The following is a 7,781-nucleotide window of genomic DNA, read 5'->3' as shown; positions in this document are numbered from 1 at the left end:
GGCCAGGGATTACAAGCACTCCTTAACTCCCATTAAACTAGGACATCGTAACCTCCCTTTTTCTTCTTTTAATTATAATATTTACACATTTATATAGAGTATCCTTTAGCCCTCCCCCACAAATAAAAATCTGGTTTATTGTTTATTTCTAATCATGAAGCTATCTGGTAATATCCAAGGGAACCTAGAACGTGGAAGCACCCTCTTGACCATATTATCTGTTGTGACTGAGATTTTAACAGGTAACTAACAGAGTCCAATTGGTTGAATTAAATCATTAATAACCACAAATTAACACTTACCTATTCCTAACAATCCCTGGCATGGCTTACTGATTGATGAGAGAATGTGGGTGATTGTGTGTGTGTGTTGCTAATACTTAAAGAATTTTTAAAAGTGTGGCAAATTTTAGAGCTGAAAGAATGCTAAGAACTAAGATATTTGTTTTAATATATAAAAAACTAAAGCCTAAAAAACTTAAATGATACCTAAGTTTAATGACAGTTGTGTGCTTCTATGTCCTAGCCCAATGTTTCTGTTTTAGTTCACTCTGATGTTAGTTGTGGTATTACTTTTGTTAGTCAACATATTAGAAACAGCTCAACTATCAGTTCTAATCTTGGCTAGTCAAATAATATATGACTCCATTTAGAGTAATTAACATATTTAGCCACAAAATCTATATATCTCAATGAATACTTCTAAGCACTTTTATGAACATATACCTATCTTCTTTATTTCTGACTTTGCCCCTTACCTAGAGACTCAATATTTGAAGATGGGTAATCAGATGCAAATTATTAGCCAACACAGACAGAAATGCTTCTAAAACCCTTCTGCTGGGCAGTCTATTATATCGATGGCCTCTAAAGCACCATGTCTCATAGTATTCACACTCTGGTATAGTTCTTTCCCACACTAGCCTTGGCCATGTGACTTGCTTTGGCCAATGGGACAGTGGCAAGTGTGATGCAAGCAGAAGCTTGACAAATAAAGACTTGTACACTGGGACTTGTCTTCTAGGAATGGTTCTTGGAAGCCAGCTGCCATGCTGTAAAGAAGGTTGAACTAAAGGGGAACTTTATGGAGGAAAGACCCTGGAAGATGAGGATATCTTGGATATTCCATGCCCAGCAAAGACCTAACTAAATATGCACATGAATAACCTCAGCTATAGCACAAAAAGTAGAAAACCACCCAGCTGAGCACAGTCAACCTAAAGCTGCCCCTTAATTTTCACTGTGTCATATCATATGGTAATAATGTAAACACAATAGACTCCTAAAAGTATAAAACTGTATATCTTACTTAAGCAGCAATTATGGAGACAATCCAGTATACCAGTTCTATTTTTTAATATTTTGTATGACTGTGCTCCATAGGAACAACTCTAGTATTTCTTATTGGAGGAAAAACAAAGGTGGCTTTGCTCTTTGAATTATTGCTTTAAGAACTTCTTTTAATTTTATGGATTTTTTTTTAATTATGGGAACTCAAGAGTATTTAGGAGGAGCTTTTAATGCAAGAAGTTTTTAAAAATTGATATTAGTCTGTATCTTCTAGTGAAGATAGTGATATATAATAACCTTTGGGAGTAAAGTTCTCAACATTATGTACTTTTGCCTCAGAATACATCTTATTTGATCTGGCTAATGATCATCTTCATTAATATTAGTAATTGATATGGTTCTTCATTAGTCATGTGTATGGTTCATGTATAATTCTGCTCATCATTTTATACTCTTATGTGACTTTGTTGTTAGTATTAGCTGTTCTTTGCTTATATGTAATCCTAAACTAAAAACAGAGAAAAGGTATTTCTTTATAATTTTTCCCTTATAAATATCTTTGCCAAAATTTTCCTTGAGTTATATTGTACAGTTTTTCTGAATTTAATGCAAGTTCTAAAGTCACTTAGGAAGTGAAGTGGATGTGTTAACAGGCATGCCTCCAAAAAGGTGGTGTCAAGCAAATTGGGAAAATGCTTTGTACTCTTGTAGATTTATGATGATTTTAATATATTAGAGATGATGAGAAGATAATTACATTAATTTTGTTCTTCAGATGTACATGTTTACAGAAATGTTTTCTTGCCAAACAGGTTATAATTGTTCAAGAAACAAGTTGCTTACAGATACCTTAAAATTATGAAAGCCAAAACGGTCTCTATTTTACTCTTTCCAGAGCTGTCTTTACTAGTGGTGGTTTTGGGGTAAATATTCCTGAATACCTGCTGGAAAAGCTTCCACCTTCTATGACATTCCTCTGATTCCTCTCTGTCATTTCTCTGTTCTCCTTTCATCTTTCTTTCTTTATTCCTTTCTTCCCTTCCTTCTTTCCTTCCTTCCTTCCTTCCTTCCTTCTTTTCTTTCCTTCTCTCTCTCTCTCTCTCTCTCTGTGGGTAGCCTCAGCACTGTTGCTCTCCTTCTCCAAGTTTATCATTGGTTGACCTCAGGAATTTCAAAGCTAGCTGATCATCAGAATTACTAGATCTTTTGAAGAACAAAACAAACAAATATCAGTTCTGGGGCAATTCCTTCCCTAGGATTCTGACTCAGCAAGGGTAGAGTGGGAATAGTAAAATGGCTTAACAAAGTTCCAGATAAGTCTAAATGTAAACCAGGGTGGTGAACAACTGGTCTGCCTCCAAACTTTACTGGCCATAAGAAGAAATGTGTTTTGGACTTCAAGGTTTTTCACAAAGAAAGAAAAGCAGAGATACGATAACTAAATGCAGTGCTTGATGCTGAACTGTATCCTGGATGGAAACAGAATGGAATGGGATATAAAGGATCTTAATGGGACCATTGATGAATTTTGTGTATGGACTGTTAATTAGATAACAGTATTTTATGAATATTAAGTTTTTCAGATTTCTTTATTTGGGTTTTAACTACTTAAGAGGACATTGAGATTTCATTTTTTGCTCTTTTTTTTCCAGAAACACATGGTGAAATATTTAAGGGTAAAGGGGCATAATATCTCCAATGTATTCTCGAATATTTAAGGGAAAATATGTATGTATGTATACATATGTAGAGGGAGACAGAGATTGGTCAGTAAATAAGGCAGCATATAAATAATTGTTGAATTTGGATAAGTGGTATATAAGAGCTTCTTGTACTGTTTTAGCAATTTTTCTGTAAGTTTGAAATTATATCAAAATTTATTGTTTTATAAAAAGCTTTACTATGGGTCCTCAAATTTCTTTCCAAAAACATATAATAGTGAACTATCTGATTCAAAGAAATCAAATAAATAGATGTCAAAAAAGCAGTTTGGAATCTACTGTCATATCAACTGAATATTAGAAAAGTGATTTTTTAGATGTTAATACCATTATGTACGATAATTGTACACTTGAGAGTTGAACAGTAAGGTTAAATTGATTGAAGTATTAAGTGACATAAAGATTGTTTCCTTTTTTCAACTCAACTGATGGAACAAAACCAAGAAAAAGTAATATAAATTACTATTTTTTGAAAATCTATGAAGCAGTCATACGTTAGACAAGAAATGGAGCACATATCTGATTTGAAGTCAGAAAATATAAGTTCAAATTTATTTCTTACTTAGTGTGATGTCTTGAGAAATTTGGCTAACCATCCTAAATTTCCTAATCTGTAAAACAAATTTAGTCCTGATAAAGGCCTCATTAAAGAGGGAAATAAATGATAAAAAAGTTGCAATATATTGCCATATATTGCAAACAGAAACTGTCAAGCATAATTCTCAGCCATGTAAACACAGTTGTCTCGTGGTATCCATGTACAATTGATTCCAAAACCTCCCGCAAGTATCAGAATCAGCAAATGCTCCAGTCACTGATATAAAATGGTGTAGTATTTGTGTATAACCATGCACATTCTCCTGTATACCTTAAGTAATCTCTAGATTACTTGTAATACCAAACACAATGTAAATAGTTGTTACACTATATTGTTTGGGGAATAATAACAAGAGTATGTCTGTACATGTTAAGTTTTTTTACAAATATTTTTTATCTGTAGTTGGCTGAATCCATAGATATGGAACCTACAGATATGGAGGGGCAACTGTATGATACTTTGGACATCTCACAAGTTCTAGATAGTTTCCTAGGTCGATGGACCTAACAAGAGGCTCCATCTGAACAGCAAGGTGAAGAAGGAAACATGAGAAATATATTTCCTGGTGATGGGGAAGCGGTGGGAGTTGAAAAGAATCGAATGAAATCTCTGGCTTACAGAATTACTCTATTGATTGATGAAATACCTAATGTCGCCCCTAAAACTCTGATCCAAATATAGAGAGCAAAAACTACTCCTTTCGTGCCATGACCCTCCCATCTTTGGGTTTTAAAATCTGATTCTTTGAGATTAATTTGGAGCAATCTTTCAAGTCATTTGTTTTGTAAAAGTACATAAATGTTCATTTTTCTGAACTTTTATATATATGAACCATCCTTAAACGGTTTTTACAGAAGAAAATACATTGTGTAGATATGAAATTGTTGGTTGACAATATCATTCCTTCAAAATTCTTAGATTTCTTTTTTGAAATATTTACAGTTACAATGTCTGAAGCTAATTGGATACAGTTTTCTTTTGTGAAAAATCCCTTCTTTTCCTTTTTCCTCCTTATTTGGATACTTGAGTTTCTAAATTATTATTTGTTTCTCTTGTAATTTGGAAGTTTTCAATATGAATTTTGTGGGTCTCCTTTATCATTTTATCTTAAAGTTAGCAAAGTCAGTCACATTTGAACATGCAAGTCGAGCAGTCAATTTTTCTCTTATATTTTTATTTACTGCTTCTGTTTAATATGTTTTAATTCTTTATTCAGGACCACTAGTTAATTACATACTGAAGCTCCAAAATAGGTCCTATAAACTATCATGTTCTCTTTCATACTTTTCATCTCTTTGTTCTCATCCTGCAACATTTTATGACAGCTTCTCAGCCCATCCTCCATGTCACTCAATTCCTACTTCAGTATTATCATTACTAGAGTTCAGTATTCTCAGTACCTTTTTAAAATGTGGGGTTTAATTTTTCTGTTATACTTTAAGTTTTATTGAGCTCTTTTAGCTTTTCTGTCTCTCTTTTGTACCTCACCCTTTTCCTCATTTGATGATCCTGTTTCGTGGAGGTTCATGAAGCATTTCTTTTTGCATTTTATTGAGCATAGCAAACAGGTTCCAGAAATGTTCTCTTGAGTCTTACAAGAAATCAATTTTAAAAACACATTCTTCCTTTGGGCTTTCAGGTTGGTAATTGTTTTTCCCTTATTCCACAGTAATTCTTGGTGCTTAATGTTTTGTTTCTTTTTACCTCTCTTTAAGAAATGATTGAATGGAGTACTTTCTAAACTCAGTGACTCTCAGAATATAGGATAGTTGGATTTTCCTTAGACATACCTTCTGACTAAAAAAATAACATGGCAACAATGACAACAAAATCTCCTCCTCAGATTCACATCTAGAAAGGAAATTAATTGCCCAGATTCCAATATGATTTTTAGTTTCTAACAGGACATTCACTCTACTGAAATGGCGATTTCTCTTTTACCTCCTGCCTGGTTCTTTGAAACTCTGAGAAGATATAATACACAACAGTCTAAAAGTCCCAGTATTCAATGTATTTAGGATGTTTCTCTCACCATCTTCAGATCTTTGCTTATGGAGGGAGAAGCAGCCAGTATGCAATGAGCAAGCAGTAGTCCACCTCTATAGCGCCAGCTTACTTGTTTCTGAAACATGCTGTTTCTAAAGGGGAGTGAGATGGCAATTGGGGAAATGAATGCAGGTCTGAGAATTGACCTAAAATTGCCTCAAAAATCAACATTTGGGCATTCTTTTTCTTTGGTTACAATATACTCTGGGTATAGACCAGTAGGCGTAATACGATAGCATCTTCCCATCCACATTAGGTGTTGACTTTGTCATGAGATAAAACCCAAGAGTGCCGAGAAAGTTGGCCTAACTTTAATTAGCAGGAGTTCCACTCAGATTCTAACTTTAGTGTATTCCAGACTTGATGCCATTATTTTGTCTCTTTAGCATTTTCTTAACAATTTTAGGACATAATTAGGAAAAGCTACATCCTTTTAAATGTCACATAAGATGCTCCTTCACCATGAATAGATTCTTAAAGGTGTTTTTTGATATCTGATAGTAATAACTAATAAGTATCATCTGCCTAAACAGTCTTACCACTATAAACCTTGTAAAAATTCTAAATTTCTATTACAGGAAGCTGTTGTAATTCTAGTTTGTGTTGAAAATTCCATTGACCTCCATTTGGTATTTCCTTTACTTGTCTCAGAAAGCTAGTGATTTTAAGTAATGATAATTTTATTTAGATTAACTGTCCAATGAATCTATTTTTTCTTATTTTTCTATTTTGCTATTCATGCAGTAAACATTTAAGTACTTACTGTGTGCTAGACACTGTTCCCTCCAGCTACTAAAATAAATGTTCTTCGTCTAAGAACTTGTGGTCTACTCAAGATGACAGATGACAAAATCGACTTTTACAGTATGCTGTCATACATCTTCTTTAATATTACATAATGCAAAAATATCTACTTTTTGTTTTTGAGACAAGGTCTCACTTTGTCACCAGGCTGGAATGCAGTGGCATGACCTCAGCTCACTGGAACCTCCCCTTCCCAGGTTCAAGCGATTCTCTGCCCACCTCGGCCTCCCAAAGTGCTGGGATTATAGGTGTGAGCCACTGCGCCCAGCCCTAAAATATCTAAATATTATCAACTAACATCTGACTTTACTGTGCTTAGATTTTTATTTTTATCAATAACGTAGATTTAAAATTTTTATTCTAAACATTTTCTTTAGCACTGTGGCTTTTTTGTTTAATTCAAATCAATTTGATCAGCATTTAATAAATGTCTACTGTGAGCAAGACACTCTACTTGGCACTGTGTGATATGCAAAGCTAAATATGACAAAATATGAAACCTCAAGGCTTTTAGACTAACAGGGAATACAGACTATCTGTAATTCACTTTCAATAAACCACAGAACGTGTTAAAGAAGCACAGAAACAGAGAAGATCACAAGAATGACTGTACAATGAAGAGTAAAAAATTGAGCTGGGCTATATTGAATATGATAATAATCAGTACTATTTATTAAGATGTTTATATAAGCTAATCACTACAGTAGATGCTTTCTGTACATAGTCTCTAATCTTGGAAAATGAAGATATTTTTAAATTTGCATTATCTACATCAGTTCAGAGTCCCTAACTGAAATGGAATAGCATGCATTTGAAACATTGCTTTAAAATCTTTCCACCCATTTATTGAGGAGGAATGAGGGTAGGAATGGGATTCAGTGGAAGGCTTGATGCAAACACAGTAAAAATTAAGTACTTAGAGAAAGACTGGGCAACCATTATCTGCATTAAGCTTAGCTTCTTTGGCAGACTACATTGCCTATCAGACCTGGCTTACAGCCACATAAAGATGTAAACTTTCCAACAGTATCCAGACTCAAGAAGAAATAGAGGATTGTAAAGTAAGTGCCATCTTCTTTTAGATTGTATACATCTAACTTCTAAAAGAATTCAACCAAGATAAACATATTAAATTTGTCTCTGATATATGAAGTGGTGGCAAATGTTTTTCACATAAAAACAAATATTACAACTTAAAAAAAAAAGCCCTTTAAATCAAATTGAATAGGTACTAGCAATAGCCAGAATTGTGGTTGGCCCAGATTCTTTAAAAACGCTATCATTCTAAAGCTTCAGATAAGTTTTCTCTTAGCAGTGGCTAAT

Source organism: Aotus nancymaae, unplaced genomic scaffold (genome assembly GCF_030222135.1).
Source record: "Aotus nancymaae isolate 86718 unplaced genomic scaffold, 86718_ANA_hifiasm-v0.15.2.pri h1tg000016l, whole genome shotgun sequence".
Lineage (NCBI taxonomy): Eukaryota > Metazoa > Chordata > Mammalia > Primates > Aotidae > Aotus > Aotus nancymaae.
Note: the sequence above shows the minus strand (reverse complement) of the source record.